Genomic DNA, 18,400 nt, shown 5'->3' with positions numbered 1-18,400 from the left:
ATGCTAAATTACATACTAAGTATTTTTTTAAAATCTCTTTTATTGATATTTTAAATGAAGTATTTTTCCCCTTTATATCTTCCAGCTGGCTGTAATTGCTATGTATGAAATGTGTTGTTAGGCAATTTTGTCATTGTGAGAATGTCATAGTGTACTTATACACACCTGGACAGTATAGTCTACTATACACTTGGGCTACACAGTATAGCCTATTCCTCCTAGGCTACAAATCTATACAGCATGTTACTGTACTAAATATAGGCAATTAATTATAACACAATGATAAGTATTTGTGAATCTAAAAATAAAAATGGTTTAGTAAAAGTATGATATAAAAGATTAAAAATGGTATACCTGGAGAGGTTACTTACTATGAATGGAGCTTGCAGGAATGGAAGTTATTGCAGGTGAGTCAGTGAGTGAGTGGTGAGGGAATGTGAAGGCCTAGGGCATTACTGTACACTACTGTAGACTTTATCAACACTGTGCCCTTCGGCTGTACTAAACCTATAAAAAATATTCTTCTTTCTTCAATAATAAATTAACCCTAGTTTACTGTAACTTTTTAACTTTATAAACTTTTCATTTTTTTAATGTTTTGATTCCTTTGTAGTAAGACTTAAAACACAAACACAGGTACAGCTGAACAAAAAATATTTTCCTTCTTTATATCATTTTCTATAAACTTTTTTTGTATTTGAAAATGTTTACTTTTATTTTTATTTTTTACTTTTTAAGCTCTTTTGTTAATAACCAAGACACAAACACATACACTAGCCTAGGCCTACGCAGGGCCAGGATCATCAATATCACCATCTCCACCTCCACATCTTGTCCCACTGGAAGGTCTTCAGGGGTAATAACACACATGGAGCTGTCATCTCCTGTGATAACAATGCCTTCTTCTGGATACCTCCTGAAGGACCTGCCTGTTTCACAGTTAAATTTCTTTTTAGTAAGTAGAAAGAGTATACTCTAAAATAATGATAAAGGTGTAGTAAATATATAAACCAGTAACATTGTTGCTTATTATCAAGAATTATATACTGTAGATAATTGTATGTGTTACACTTTTATACAACTGGTAGCACAATAGGTTTGTTTATACCAACATCACCGCAGACACATGAGTGATACGTTGTGCTGTGACATTAGGACATCTATGATGTCACCAGGCGAAAGGAATTTTTCAGCTACATTATTTTTTGGGAAGTCCATTGTTGAATGAAGCATCATTAGGGGGTGCATGATTGTACTTGGATAACAAAAAAGTAAAGAAGGAAGAGTTCTTACATATTGGGAGAGCCATCAACTGTCTGGTGATCTAATGAGGCCAAAGCACCGTTGTAGGAGTAGCTGAATAAGCAAGTGGGAAGGAGAAGCAGTATGGTGAGAAAGCAGGAAACCACCTGGAGTGTTTTTGGAGGTGGAGCATTTGTGGTTGTAGCTAAGACTGAGGTATCAATCTAGTTGCGGGTGGTTGAGTTGCATGTGGAAGTAAAGGTGACTTGGAACCAGCAGGCCAAGGAACTGAGAAGGGTGGGTTAGTGATGGGACACTGCAGTCCTTCCGACAGATGGCAGGGTTTAACATGGAGAGGAAGACTGTGGGCCAGATGGCAAAGGCTGTGATTACTGTAACAGGAAAGCAGTGGAGAGTGTGGCAAAATTGCATGCGTTTCTCAGAGTGAGTTTTATGTGACAGGGTGGGGAGTAATAATGATCTGGAGCAAAGATACAGTCCTAAGAGTTCTGAATCCATGAAGAGACAATGAATAGATAACATTTTTCTTCTTGTATTTTTTCAGGTAGGAAAATATTTTTTATAAGTTAGATTTTTTGTTAGACTTTACAGATGATAAGTTAGATTAACCTTATCATTTATAGAAATTTCTTCAAAATTCTGGAAATATTATTTCTATCATATAAACACATTTCAAATGGGAAATCATGAGAGTCTAATTCATGCAGCTGCCAACTCACTGCCATTTCAAATGGTAAGTTTAGGTAAAATCTTTATATCAGTATGTTATATAAATGTCAATGGCATGCCATTTTTAGTTTGTGCAAATTTAAGATTTTATAATATTCTCCTTCAGCATTAATGACTTGAGACAAAGTGGTGCTAATGTAATTAGACAATTTAATTATAAAAATCCAAACCAGTTTTTTTTGTTTGTTTGTTTGTTTTTGAGACGAAGTCTTGCTCTTGTCGCCCAGGCTGGAGTACAATAGCATGATCTCAGCTCACTGCAACCTCTGCTTCCCAAGTTCAAACGATTGTCCTGCCTCAGTCTCCTGAGTAGCTGAGATTACAGGCGAGCACCACCACGCTGGCTAATTTTTGTATTTTTAGTAGAGATGGGGTTTCGCCATGTTGGCCAGGCTGGTCTCGAACTCCTGACCTCGTGATCCACCTGCTTCAGCTGCCCAAAGTGCTGGGATTACAGGCATGAGCCACCCGCACCCAGACACCAGTTTTTAATAAAAAGACAAATCTGGTTTTTCAAAATGACTAATGTGTTAATTTCAGTGCTAGTTTAAGAGTGAAATTATCAGCCTTGCAAAGTTTTCCATCACAGCTGTTTTCCTTTATTTGATTCTATTTTTGCCTGTTATGCCTTAAAAAAACAAGGAACAGAAAATTCTAAGACAGATGGCTACTATATATTTTATAGTTTATTTTAAAAGTACAACCCACAACATCTGACATAATCTGGAACCAGTGTTCAGAAAATAATTTTGACTTGATGTTTGGTGTATACCCAATTGGAAATAATAACGGTATAAATGGAGTCTAGACAAACACTAAGGCGAGCATTGTGCTTTTGTGGCAGCATTTGAAGAGTTTTCTAAGGTTTTATTTTGCTTTTTAGTTAAGTTCTTCCCTTGTATCAATACTCTATTATATTTCAACTTAGTCTTTGTGCTTGCATTTGTTTTCTTTCCACCAGACATCTACATTTGTCCCCATTTTCTCATGAGATCATACTTTATTTTATAGGTCTAGCAATACTACAAGGCCAAGATTCCTGTTATTTCCGAATAAGATATAATGCATTAAATTTTGACATGTGTGCCTTCTTAAGATAATCAGCGAATATATTAAAATATTTAAATACATACCTGCTTCAAAGGTTAAATGTTAATAAAATACATGTTTTTACTAGGATTATCATGAGAAATGCAGATATATCCAGACATTCCATAGGCCATCATTTTAATATTTTAAGGTTTAAACCTTTCTATTGATGTTCTAGAAAATGTGGAGACCTTGCAAATAAAAGAAGGGCTGAGTTGCTCATTATTCTTAGAAAAAGTAGCAATGCTAAAAGGAAGAAATTTAGTTATAATTTTAGCAAATATGTATGTGTGTTAAATTAACATTGTTCACCTAGCAAATATATATATCACATATTATGTGTATATGTTTTCATATTTTAAATTGTTTTTAGAGAATATGTATTGAATTCTTACTATATTTCAGATACTACTTAGGCATCAGATGTCAACAAAGCAGACAAAATTCCATACAAGTGAGAGAGATAATAAATAAATGTACAAATAACTTAATTTTAGAAAAAGGTAAAATTCAGGCAAAGACAGACAATAAGCAAATAAATAAATGTATAAATAGTGTACTTTTAGAAAATCACAAATACTGAGCCAAAGAAATAGTATAGTAGTAAAATAGAGGATGACTAATAGGGAGTGTTGGGAACACATTAGATGTATTATTTCTTCATTTCAAAATTATAAAACGAAATCTGTGATGTTTCCTGCATAAAATTTTAGAAAAACTTTAAAGATCTTTTATCTCTGTGATATAAAAATACTAGTACATTTCATTTTTTTCTCCTCTAATTGTTATTATTTGTAGTCTTTACCTAGAATTTTACATTTGTAACTTATACACTGATTTTTCTTATGTACCCATCTTGAATTGCTTGGTAAGGGGCAGCCAAATCCATATTCACCATTTGATGCATGAGAGGGTATATTAGTCTGTTCTCACGCTGCTAATGAAGACATACTCAAGACTGGGTACTTTACAAAAGAAAGAGGTTTAATTGACTTGCAGTCTCACATTGGTGGGGAGGCCTCACAATCACGGTGGAAGGTCAAGGAGGAGCAAAGTCATGTCTTACACGGCAGCAGGCAACAGAGCGTGTGCAGGGGAACTGCCCTTTATAAAACCATCAGATCTTGTGAGACTTATTCACTATCATGAGAGCGGCATAGGAAAGAATCGCCCCCATGATTTAATTACCTCCCACCAGGTCCCTTCCATGATACATGGAAATTATGGAAGCTATAATTCAAGTTGAGATTTGGGTGGGGACACAGCCTAACCATATCAAAGGGTATAAAGAAAATATAACTAAAGTTGAATTTTCAGGTATGTAGAAAATAGTATGGTACATAGACCTGTATGAGACTTGGATTTTAAATTCCCCCTTTTATTTATCAATTTTCATTAAAAATACTTGGGTCTCAGTAGCTTCATCAGCAAAATAAAGACAGAAGGCTTTCTAACTTTGAAGAATGATTGTTGTATAGTAAAATCTATTCAGGAAGTTCTAGTAATTTTGATTCTGTGAATCAAAATTAATAATTCATGCTGTAGATAATAATACCTTCTGTATTGAGACTTCAAAATTTGCAAGTACCACTGTAGCAAATACTATTTTTTTATTTTTTGTCTGGAAGAAATATTGAATTATTTTAATGAAACTTTTTCTTGTTTCTTTATAGATCACATAGTGAACTTGTTTATGTATTGTTTCTAAACTACCATAAAATTTATTTTTTCACTCTTGCTATTTCCAAACTTTTATTTTCTGGCAAAGAACCATCACCTTCAGCTTTCTTCACTTTTTAAATTAGTACTAGTCTTTTTTTTTTTTCCCCAGAGGGGCTGCATTTCCCAAAGAAATAAACTGCTCTAGTGACACTATAAGCAAAATAAATGAAAAGGAAAAAGGACAAGACGGTGTCCTCTTAGTGATTCCATCTTCATCCAGTGACCCTCCTTTACAATGCTCACAAACCATCCACTGATGGCTTGTTTCACAAACTATACCAGGATCAATACCAAGCTTGGTAGCCTTCAATTCGTGTTTCTTCTTCTTCTTCTTCTTTTTTTTTTTTTTTAGATAAGGCATTTCTTCATCTCTAGCATTCACTGATAGAGGTATTACAGTCTTATTTGCAAGTTATTTAAGCATCCTGGGTTGTAATACACTGGGGTCAAGAGCCTAGGAAACAACTAGTCCAGCCAAGTACTTCCCGATGCAGGGTCACCTTCATTGTTGAAAGTGGGCATATTCCACAGAACAGGGATGTGTTTATCCTCTGAGTGTTGTTCTAAGCTAAATTCGTCACTCTCTTAGGCCTATATCCCATATTTGTATTCAATCGAATTGAAAATAGCTCTTCTATTGCAGGATAAAAAAAGTGTGAATACAATTGTATTTTAACCATCCCCTAGGCTGTGATCTTTGCTAATGCCAATTGCTATGGAACCCAAAGACCTGGAAACCAAGTAGTACAGAAATGATATCTACTAATTCGACATTCATGAAGCTTCTTGCATTTACTATCTTAGTGAATACACTAAGGAGTATAAATGAAGGACACTTCTGAGCTGAGGCAGCTCTGAACTATAAATGTGATCTTTTGCAAAACCGTTGATAACCCCATCCTACCTCAAATTCACGATCTAATGGAGTTTCATCACATTCAGCACAATCCACAAAATTATTATTTTTTTACTTTGAAAGGTTGTATTGTGGAAAATATGATGCAAACCCTTTTCGTTGATCTCTTATATTACCACATAGGACAGAATGTAGCTTGCTTGTTTACTACCTTTTCATAGGGTTAACATTTTTCTAATCTTTTAGTAAAGTTAGTTGATTCAATTTACCACACTAATATAAATAAATCAAGAATCTGTCCACCACCAAGAGGGAGGACATTAATAAATTATTTATGATTAAAATTACCATCAGTGAAGTAAAGTCGTCTCTCTCTTTACCAAAATGCCATTGCTTTCATCCTCTCCTTGAGGTAATGCAGTGGCCTTTTTCAATGATTGATTTGGGCCATTAATGACAAGCCCAAGTAGGTTTTAGTTCATCCATCTTCCTTTAGCCCAGACAAAAATGCTACTACAAATAAACATCATGTCTGAATGATTTTTGACAGAAAGAACAACAGAAAGCCTCCTGGCCCATTATATACTTGTCTCTTCCTCTGTGATAGAGCTCCAAGAAAGGCCTCTGAGCCCATGAATTTGGAATGTCCTAAAAATGTAACTGTGAGATAATTTTTTAGGGGTGCTAACTTGACACTTTGTAATGTTGGTATAGTTTTAGGAGTGCCTAGGGCTATCTTGGGTATTAGTGAAGAATGACATAGAAACACAAACCTTAAATATAAACAGTACACACAGGTGCTTGAGTGTATTTCTGCAAGGTGTCCCTGAATGTTGACTTGCAAAATGACAAAAATCAGAAAAATTGTGCTGAAGGGATAATTTCTGATCACAGTGCTGTTTTCAAGTCTTCCTCATCCTGGCTGTGATTCTTGAAGAAAGCTATTGACAAATACATGGTAAACACATCTGATAGAAACAACTTAAGCATGTCTTGAAAATAAGCCTGTATGACAGATGCACCTGAATGTGTATGTTCCAAGCTAGGGAATCTGGCAGTGGCCAACCTGGCAATTCATTCCTTTTCTGTGAGGAACATCTGAGCCCCGACTTGTCCTGTGGAATACTGGTCACATGGGACATGAAGGCCTTGAGTTTTGTGTTGAATGAAGTTTGTCAGGTGGAGGTTGATAGGGAAAGGGTGTTCAGTGAAAATGCTATGTAAACTGCGTGCCTTTGCAAGTGGTTGTGGCTCTCCTGTTCAGCCTGCTGCAACTGGACTCTCTCCCCTCTATGTAAGCCACCAGTAAAACTCCATGTCTTTTTCACTGGCTCTGGGTCTCTTCTTCAGCCTCTTAAACCTGGTACCATATCCATTGGAGTGGATAGGGGTTTAGCACGACAGCAAAACGTAATTTTTTTTTTAGTTTATATTTTAAAGAAGATGTGGCTGTAAGTGGCAGCTGAGTTGGCATTAGATTCACAGTCAGATTCTCCCGAGCACATTGCACTGAACGCTCCATTTTCCTGCTTTTCCTTTAATTCTCTTGGTGATTCTGTTCTTATCTCTGTGGGAAGATATTAACTATCCCCCACTAGTAATTTCTCAGCTTCTGAAAGCAAAAACACCCAAAGCAGATTTTTGAGTAATTTGAGAAACTCCCTCATGAGAGTGGAAATCCAGTGACTTTATTAGCATGACTAAAATTGTTAGAACAATTCTGTGCAATCTGCTGTACTTCTGTGAGGTAAACATTTTTTTCCCTCCTAATCCTCTTATTCTTATTGTATAAAGGAGTAACAATTTTTCTTTTTAAGTTGAATCAATTTGTTCTTAGTCATATAAAGTTGGAACCAAAGTTGAAGTTTGGCTAGAAATTGCAAGATGTCTCTAACCTGTGAAAAGTCAATGGTGACGCTCTTGGTACATTTGAATGTCATGAAACTACTACAAAGAAAGACTGGTTTCTGGATTCATTTTTGGTGCAACATTTATTAAGCTCTTTCTCTGTTATCACCCCCTGCCTGGCATTTTCTGAAGTCTCCAAAAAGAGGCCACTACTAAGAAGTATGAGTCTTGAATTGCTTGTCATACAATATAGCATCCTGCTGATATAGACAAGGGCTTTGAAAATGCAGTAAATAATTATTATTAAAAATCCCAAAGGAAAAAAATCAGTTCTGAACTGTCATCATACTTTAAGTATACACTGACAAGCAATGCAGCTACCTTAGAAATTACATAAATATAAGACTGTTATATTACCTTTAATTCAGCCTTTTACTTCCCCCACTTAAAAGAATCAGTCTGAGGAAATGGAATCAGTATTTACTGGTATCTTTATTAATAGATTCTTAGAAGGGTGATTGACCACTAAAGTTCTCCTATCTTGTCTCTTCCTGAGAAAATGGATAGGAAATTTTACAAAGAACAGGCTATACAGTCATTAAAAATTGTTTCTCCAGCCAGGACAGGAAAACTTTCCTGTCTCCCAACCTTCAATTTTTCCTTGTAGAGTGATTGGCATCCACTGTCATTGCTCTAGCTTGATCCCTTTCTGTGTTTTCTCTGGACTTTCATGAGAAGATTCTAAATGGCTCACTGACTTCAGTTCACCTTCATTTCACTTCACGCCATTCTGCCAGGATGTCTCCCTAAAGGATAACTCCACCCAGGTCACTCTGTTGCTCAATATCTATTACCCAGAGAATCTAAGGCAAACATCGTAACCTGACTCACAGAGCCTTCTATGATCCAGGCCTATCAGATTGTGATAAATGGTTAATTGTCTTTTCAAGTATATGACATTTCTGCCTAAATATTGGAAATTGTTCAGCTACAATCATATCACTTACTTCCACCACTGTGTATTATTTTATTAGATCAGTTATGTCTTTCTGGGATATATATACTGGTAAATGTAAAAAAAAGTCATTATTTAACTTTTTCAAAATATACCAAAGCCTTGGGCATGAAACTGCATCAACTAGATCCTGGCACAGTTGATCCATATAGCCAGCAATTCTACTCCATAGGTATGTGTCTGACAAAGTCAAACACTTAGATCAACCAAAAGAGACATATAAGAATATTCAAAAAAAAAAAAAAAGAATATTCAAAGCAGTGTTATTTGTAATAGTTTAATGCCAAGATAATTTCACAGCTACCGATAGAATTCATAGATCCTAAGTTGCTCATAATTTTCAAGACTTTCAATAGTAAATGTCTACTAATGGTAAAATAGAAATAAACATATCTTGATTATATTTATAAAATGAATTGCTATACTGTGATAAAATGGCTAAATTATTGCACATGCAACAGCATGATTGCATTTTATAAGTATAGCATTGAGTGAAAGAAGCCAGAAATTTTTAAAAATATGTTTTAATTTATATAAATTTCAAAAATAGGAAGTGGTGGTAGAAGTCAAGATTGGTGGGTACATTTTGAGGTAGTGAGGGTAATGATTGGCAGGTAGCAAGAAGGTTGCTTCTGGGTTGCTTGTGGTAATTTTCTAATTTTTGCCCTAGGTGATGGTTGCATGGGTTTGTTCATTTTATAATAAGTCTTTGTACTGTTCATTTATATATACTTTTCTAAATCAAGACTTTTTTTAAACCAAATGTTTTGTTGACAAAAACTATTAATTAAAAATGTCCTGATTTCTATCTTTAGGAATCATGTTTTTCCCAGGATGTCAAAGATAAACTGGAGTTTCAATCTTGCTATCTTAACAAGAACAGAGGGAGAACAAAGAATAAAACAAGAAAATAAAGCTGACTATATTAAAAGAACAGAGGTATGTCCTTAAGAGAAAACCTCCATCCTCAAAGACTTAAGAGAAAGTAAAGAGTGGAAAACAGGATATCAAAATGCAGTACAAATTGAAAACAGTGGGAATAAAAGAAATATATCCGGGATTAAGCTCTCTTAAAGAGGGGCCAAGAAAAATCACAAGATGGGTATATATTTGAGTTGTTATTGATCAGAAACTATGACTTTTTCCCAGATAAATTTATCAGAGGAATAGGATGAAGATCATGGAGAGCAAACTGGAATGACTTTCCAGATAGTAAGATCCAGGAGATTAATAGTAAGATCCAGGAGATTAACGTAAAATGGTCCCTTAAATCTGCCGATACCTTTCCTAGACCCTGTATTCTCCATAAAACTAGTTATGCTATATTAAACATAGAAAGATTGTATCATAAGACTGTATGGTTATTGATTTGGGAGAAGGTCAATATAAGATTCTGAAAGAATATCCAAATGAGTTCAACAGTACGGCAGATGACTCTGCAGGCTGTGTCTTTGGGAACATAACTAAAAATTGTGAAATTCAAGGGAATGTGCAGCAGTGATGAGGCTTATCAGTCAGAAACCTGGTAGAATAAGAATAGATGCAGTTGGAATAGATCTTGGTTGGATGAGAGAATGAGCCTGAATGAAATTATCTGACTCTGAAATGATGGCAGATAAAAATTATATGAACAACAGATGCTTTGGGAAGACAGTGATCATTGATTTCATAATTGCTACAATATGGAATTTCACAAGATGAAATCTAAATTATTAAATTAGGAAAACACAACGTGTTCACCAGAATGCAAAGGAAGGTAGGATAGAGGGTTTTTAAAACTAACAAGTAGCATTGGCCTTACTTGTGGAAGGCCACAAAAGAGTCAACAAAGAAGTTGGAACTGTTATCAACTCAGTTGAAAAGTATGACAGTGGTTTTTCAATGGTGGCTGCACATTAGAATCAGCTGGAGAATTAAAAAAAATACTCAGACCTGGGCCTCTCCACAAACCAATTTTACTGGAATATATGGTGGTGAGGTCCTGGCAATAGCCTCTTTGCAGTGCTCTCCAGGTGATTCTAATGTCTATCAGGTGGAGAATCTCTAGAATAAGAGATCAGGAGACAGTAATACTTAAGGCTATTCTTAGTGGCAAGTGAAAAACAGTTCCCTCCTCACAAGGCACTAGGGGTCACAAACAGAGCCATTAGTAAATATTCAGTAGAATCTTCAGATAAACGTTCTTCTAAGGCTGCTTTTCCAGCTGAAAAAAATATACAGATATATTGGAGATGGGTGGATGGATAGATCAGATATATGCCTATGGGTTTCATAGGCATATATGGGAAGCTGACAACACAGGCCCAGAGGGTAATTAAAAGGTTCTAAAAAAGCTAGATTTGGGCAAAGGGTGAAGGCTTTTCAAATAAGGCATGCTGTCTGGGTTTACTACCAATGTAACATTCTATGCAAGAACACAAGACTTTCCAATGCTACAATCTGAGAAAGGTGCCAAAATCTTAAGAGAGAATTTTCTCTTAGAAATAAACCCATTAGGTTGGTGCAAATGTAATTGTGGTTTTTGAATTGTTGGAATTTGCTGTTTGATATTGGAGTACATTCTTAAATAAATGTGGTTATATTATACATCATTTTAATGGGCATTTCTCACTTTATTTTTTTTTGCTTGTGACTTATTACTTGCTGTTTATTTTAGACTATGGAAATGATGTTAGACAAAAAACAAATTCGAGCAATTTTCTTATTTGAGTTCAAAATAGGTCATAAAGCAGTGAAGACAACTTGCCACATCAACAACACATTTGGCTCAGGAACTGCTAACAAATGTACAGTGCAGTGGTGGTTCAAATTTTGCAAAGGAGACAAGAGCCTTGAAGATGAGGAGCATAGTGGCTGGCCATCAGAAGTTGACAAAGACCAAATGAAAGCAATTATCGAAGCTGATTCTCTTACAACTACTCAAGAAGTTACCGAATAACTCAATGTCGATCTTTCTACAGTAGTTTGGCATTTGAAGCAAACAGGAAAGGTGAAACAGCTGGATAACTGGGTGCCTCATGAGTTGAGCGAAAATAAAAAAATCATCGTTTTAAAGTGTCATCTTCTCTTACTCTACACAACAACAAACGAACCATTTCTTGATCGGATTGTGATGTGCGACAAAAAGTGGATTTTATATGACAACTGGCGATGACCAGCTCAGTGGTTGGACTGAGAAGATCCAAAGCACTTCCCAAACTCAAACTTGGTGACTGTTTGGTGGTCTGCTGCCAGTCTGATCCACTACATCTTTCTGAATCCTGGTGAAATAATTACATCTGAGAAATATGCTCAGCAAATCTATGAGGTGCACCAAATACCGCAATGCCTGCAACCAGCACTGGCCAACAGAACAGGCTCAATTCTTCTCCATGACAACTCAGGACCACACGTCGCACAACCAATGCTTCAAAAGTTGAACGACTTGGGCTACAGAATTTTGCCTCATCCACCATATTCACATGATCTCTTGCCAACTGACTACCACTTCTTCAAGTATCTCGACAATTTCTTTTTGTTTGTTTTGCAGGGAAAACCTTCTACAACCAGCAGGATGCAGAAAATGCTTTCTAAGAGTTTGTCAAATCCCGAAGCACAGATTCTTATGCTACAGGAATAAACAAATTTATTTCTCATTGGCAAAAATGTGTTAATTTTAATGGTTCCTATTGTGATTAATAAAGATGTATTTGAGCCTAGTTATAATGATTTAAAATTCATGGTCTAAAATCGCAATTACTTTTGCACCAACATAATAATTAGCCTCTATTGGCCGGGCATGGTGGCGCATGCTTGTAATCCCAGCTACTCTGGAGGCTGAGGCAGGAGAATTGCTTGAATTCAGGAAGCAGAGGTTGCAGGGAGCTGAGATCATGCCACTACACTCCAGCCTGGGTGACAGAGGGAGACTACATCTCAAAGCAAAAACAAAAACAAAAATATAATAATTAGTCTCTAAAAGGGAAGTTTCTTGCAATTGTAGTTAAGTTCATAGGTTTTGGATTTTAATAATGGGCAGAATAGACTGACATCTGGCTGTGGCTGAAACTAAGGAGCTTGGGGTATTGTAGATATAACAGCCTCTACTTGGGAAGAGTCCCTCAGTGGGTAGCTGGCCCGGTTTGTCTTAGAGCAGGAAAGTAAAATGAACATTCAGAGATGGAGTTGAGGATAGAGAAGCTGTTGCTGATAATAAACAGAAGTTTTAGAGGACATATAAGAAAATGTCATGTTTCTTAACAGATAAACTATTGGCAATTTAAGTGAGATCATTTTTACAGTGCAGAAGCTCTCCAGGATAAGGGAGGACATTTAATATCTCTGATTCCTGCACCAAAATGCCAGTACAACCACAAATGGGACCCACTGGGAGAATCAGTTAGGACTGAGGGCTTCAATCAGATTAGAGGGTCTACATAGCTTAGAGGATAAGATCTGGGAATGAAAACTGCCTAAAAATATGGGGTGGCTTGCACTCCCATTGATGGGATTACGTTAACTAGGGACATAGTGCATGTTGGCATTAGCTTTAATGGTCTTGTAAGAAGAGTAAATGGTCGGATCTAATGATATTCTCCTTTGGGGGGTGGTTTCTTAAGCAATTTGCATTGGTGAAGCAGGGTGTTTTATGTGGTAGGAGAAAAGTGGTCTCACTGGGACCACATGTTAGTCCGTTCTCATGCTGCTGTAAGGACATACCTGAGACTGGGTAATTTATAAAGGAAAAGGTTTAATTGACTCACAGTCCCACAGGGCTGAGGAGCCCTCAGGAAATTTACAATCATGGCAGAAGGGGAAGCAAACAATGATAGGGGAAACAAAGAGAGAGAAAAGCTCCTTATAAAACCATGAGATCGCTTAAAACTCACTATCAGGAGAACAACATGGAGGTAACCACTCCAATAATTTACCTCCCACCGGATCCCTACCATGGCAACTGGAGATTATGGGAACTACAGTTCAAGATGAGATTTGGGTGGACACATAGACAAACCATACCAGACCATGTGGCATTCCTGAGTTCCCTATCACTGTGTGGGCAGTGCTGAGGCAATGGAACAAGATTGTATGTGGAACACTTGGAGCTTTATGGTTTCTCAGCCAAACAAGCCTTCTGTAGATGATTTCAAGTCTAGGAATATGCCTTAGATTCTGTATGAGGGAGTTCAAACTAGTGGTACCAGGAGGAAATCTAAGCCTAATTTCTTATACCAACCAATTAAGTAGAAAACCGTATGACTATACTCATGATTGCCACAAAGACATTCGATAAAACCCAAACAATTATTTGTTATGTAAAACTCTAACTGAAAGGAAGAGAAGGACAAGTTTATTTATCTGCACCAGGAAGTGAGAAAATAAATGGTACAATGTTAAGCTATTTCCATAAAAATTAGAAAAAAATTGTGGAATATCCACTTTTACCCTTTTATAAAACATTTTAGAGGTATTAACTAATGCAATAAAAAATAAAACAATGTAAACATTGGATAGATTTGTATCTTTTAGATGACAAAAACCCAAAAGGATTTTCCTTAAAACTCCTAAATTTAATATGAAAAATTGGAATATTGGCTGAATTTTAAAAATCAGCTTGTAAAAATCTATAGAAATTCTCGAATTAGAAAAAAATAATTTAGGCTGGGAACAGTGGCTCATGCCTATAATCCCAGCATTTGTGAAGCCTGGGGAGAGGATCATTTGAGTTCAGGAATTTGAGACCAGCCTGGGCAACATAGTAAGTCCCCATCTGTACAAAAAATTTAAAAATTAGGCATGGTGGCATGTGCCTGTAGTCCCAGCTACTTGGGAGGCTGAGGTGGGAGGATCACTTGAGTCTGGCAAATTGAGACTGCAGTGAGCTGTGACTGTATCGTTGCACTCCAGCTTCGCTGAGAGAATGAGACCCTGTCTCAGAAAAGAGAAAAAAGCTATGTAAAAATGGAAGCAGAAAAATATCTCATTTGAAGTAGTGATAAAATTAATTTGATAAGGAAGATATTTTCTATACAAAAACAACAAATTATTGGAGGACATTATAGAAAGTCTAAACAAATATACAGGCATAATATCTTTCCCAGGGAAGAGACTTAATATTGTAAAAATATTACATTTCATAAATATATTATGTCAATTAGTATTCTAGTGGAATAGAATTTTTATTTATTGGAATGTGATAAAGTCAGATTTCATATTGAAGTATTAGCTGAGAATAGGTATGCCAATTTGAAAAAGTGTAGAGTCCTTGATTTACCAGGTATTAACTATTACCATAACTCCATAATTCAACTGGTTGTTCAGTCTAATTTTGCAGCCAGCATCCCCCAAATTTTAGCAACCAAACACAGTTCATACTCATGTAACCGGTGGTAGAAGCGGGAGACCTTTTCTAGCAGTCACTCAGTGATATGCTATATCAACCAGGAGACAGAAACCACATCAGTTATTGGAATAGGGAAAATGTAATATAAAGATTTATTAAGCAGGGTGATTAACGACTAAGGTGTGGAGAAAATTCTAAAGAATAGAAGAATAGAAGAATTGGGGAGCAGTCACTCCTTATAGGGCTGAGGCAGAGTAGCCAAGGAAAGAATAGACTTGAAGACCCAACCCCACTCAAGACTGACAATTGGAGCTCTTTGGAATGTGTCCCTTGGAAGTGGAAAAGTTTGCTGCCACTGGCTGGGGCTGATAAGCAGAAAACTGATCACTGTGGTGCTAGCAAGACTCTCTCAGAAGCTGCCTGCTGGTGTGTCTAGGGAAGTTGCTGGAGGGTGAATGCTACCAGGTGCCACGTGCTCCAAGAATCAACAGGAAGGGCCGGGCACAGTGGCTCACACCTGTAATCTCAGCACTTTGGGAGGCTGAGGTGGGCAGGTCACTTGAGTTCAGGGGTTCCTGACCAGCCTGGGCAACATGGCAAAACACTCTCTCTACAAAAAAAAAATACAAAAATTATCTGGCGTGGTGACACGCACCTGTAGCCCCAGCTACTTGGGAGGCTAAGGTGGGAGGAACACTTGAGCCTGGGAGGTTGAGGATGCAGTGAGCCATGATTGTGCCACTGCACTTCAGCTTGGGTGACAGAGTGAGCCGTTGTCTCCAATCAATCAATCAATCAAATGATTCAAAAGGAAAAATCACCTCAGAAGGAGGAAGAGAAGTCCCTTCCCCTTAAAGTGTCCCTCTAACACCTTCCACTGACTAAGGTTAATCTGATGTTTAATCTTGTGCCACCTGACGAAGGAGAAATGTTTATAGGCTCTAGCTCCAGTGTAATGAAGCAGGGAAAAGTAGGCAGATTTAAGCTAAGAGGCAATACCTTGATAAAGTGGCACAGCTGTGTTCCTTCTGTCTTGGGGCTCTTCCTTCTGAAAGTTTTCCTATTCATTAAGTTTATGGCAAAAAGATGGAGAAACCTCACTTTTCCTAAACTTCCGTGGAAAGTAGACACTAATCATGTGGCCTTCCCTAAATGCAAGAGGGATAAGAAGTGTCTTCTAGTGATATACTCAGGAAAAAGAGGAGCACACAGATATTGATGAATAATAGTCATCTCTACCACACACTATAATCAAAGCTGTGTTACTGGCCCAGGAAAAGATAATCAGATCAGGCAAATAGAATAAAGCATAGACCAATATATATTAAATAGACCAATTTTGAGATTAAAGATAAACATATCCATTGGCTCTTTGACAATCTACCTTATAGTAATAAATGAAAGCTCCATTCTATAAACAAATATATAAAAGGGTATTTATTGCAGAATTTTAATAGTAATTAGCAAACACATAAACAAAAAAGCCAAGGAGTGTTCGTGAATAATTAAATAGTTGAATCAATTATGGTATTTCATATTAGAGAATACATTTTTTAATTGAAAATGAATTAGATCCATATCTATGAACTGGTGGAGTGTTGATAATATAAGTGAGAAATGCGTTGTGTATGGTACAATCCCACTTACATCTAAGAATCTTACGTACCTGTACGCTTGTATATATCTGTATGCTCAAGAAGAAGAATGTTAACACTGGTTATCCAGTGTGGGAGTGAAAGGAAAAGGGGTGAAATCATTAACTCTTCATGCATTTTAGCTTGATTCCTTGGTTGCAATTAGCATGAATTTCTTCTCTAAGATAAAATAATAAAATGTGAGGTGAAAGAGTTAAGCTTTATCTACATTACACAATCAAATAAACAAATGTTTTAGGTCTGGAAATCCTGGCAACAACAAGCTGCTCCTCCTAATGTTGACTGAAACAAATTTGAACTAAGTAGTTACTTTGGCTTGCTTAAACTTTGTCTTATCTCATCTGTCCAACCTCTTTGAACACTTGCAAAAGAGAACTGCTTTTAATGGTTAGATGGCATTGCAAGCATAATAGCATTGGAATGATAACATTTTTGCTGAAAGAATGTGTTGATATATTTATACTGAAGGTATAGGGAGGCAATGTAAGTTTCAGTATAGCTAGTGCATAATATTCAGCTTATGCTAATATTTAGCAATTATAAATACATGTATAGTTTATATATCTCAAAAATATACAAGAAAGAGGTAGAGTCTATTAAATAATTAAAAACATAAAAATCAATATATAATTCAGTGCCTCTCACCCTTTTCCCTTAAAATAACCTCAGAACAGAATGAATGTGTACACATAGTAGTAGGAAAAAATTCAACCTAAAGGGCTCCCTTCCTGTATACAATTTTTTTGAAGTCTCATGTTTTCTCTCTTAAAAAATTAATGTGAAGTTTGCATTCTACTTCATATTATATTCAAGTTTGCCCTATAAATTTAAAGTTTTAAATTATGTACAAGTTAAATAACACATATCTGACTCCACCCCTACCCTACTCCCCCAACCAGTTAAGATATTCCAGGAAAATGCACAATGTTTATTGTGTGGCTTCAAGTAGCTCAGAAAAACAATTGCCTGATGGCAAATGTATCTCACTGCAAAGAGAGAGGCATCTGAAACAAGGTAGTTGTCAAGTGGTCCAAGAAGAACGGAGATAATTTTTTTTTTTTTCTGAGATGGAGTTTTGCTCTTGTTGTCCAGGATGGAGAGCAGTGGAGAGATTTAGGCTCACTGCAAGCTCCGCCTCCTGGGTTCAAGCGATTATCCTGCCTCAGCCTCCCAAGTAGCTGGGATTACAGGCACCCGCCACCATGCCTGGCTAATTTTTTGTATTTTTAGTAGAGACGGGGTTTCACCATGTTGGTGAACTCCTGGTCTTGAACTCCTGACCTCAGGTGATCCGCCCGCCTCGGCCTCCCAAAGTGCTGGGATTACAGGCGTGAGCCACCGCTCCTGGCCCAAAATGAGATAATCTACTTCTTCACTTTCACTATGTTCTTGGAGATGTTCCTTATGGGACAGGAAACAACTTTTTCTTTGGCATTTGTAGCAGAAACTGACTAGATGCTTAACAATTTCATTTTCTCTTCTGGGGTGAACAGAGGACTATGTTTACCAGCTTGCTTTGCTGGTGGGTTGCAACCGTGGGATCAGGTTCTGGCCAGTGAAATGTTCATGGAGGACTTGAACTTCATTTACACACCTGGTCATAAAATTATCCTGTATAATTTTCCTCACTCTTAATATTTTTGTTGGTTCAATGCAGAGAAGCCTGTGGATGACTCTGAGGAATCTTTGCTAGATAGTGGTACAGTGAGATGAAAACAACCGGGATCCCGAATAACCACGTGGAAGGATGCTAAATGAACACTTGAGATTGCCCCTATTAACATGCATATATACATCCTCTTCTAGCAGTCTTTGCAGCAATCCTGAAAGGACAGAGTTTTTACAGATGGAGAAATTAAGAGATTAAACACTTGTTCAATTTTCCATAGCTAAGTGGTAGA

This window comes from Pan troglodytes, chromosome 3 (genome assembly GCF_028858775.2).
Source record: "Pan troglodytes isolate AG18354 chromosome 3, NHGRI_mPanTro3-v2.0_pri, whole genome shotgun sequence".
Taxonomy (NCBI): domain Eukaryota; kingdom Metazoa; phylum Chordata; class Mammalia; order Primates; family Hominidae; genus Pan; species Pan troglodytes.
The sequence above is the reverse complement of the archived record's forward strand: the minus strand, read 5'-3'. Positions refer to the sequence as shown.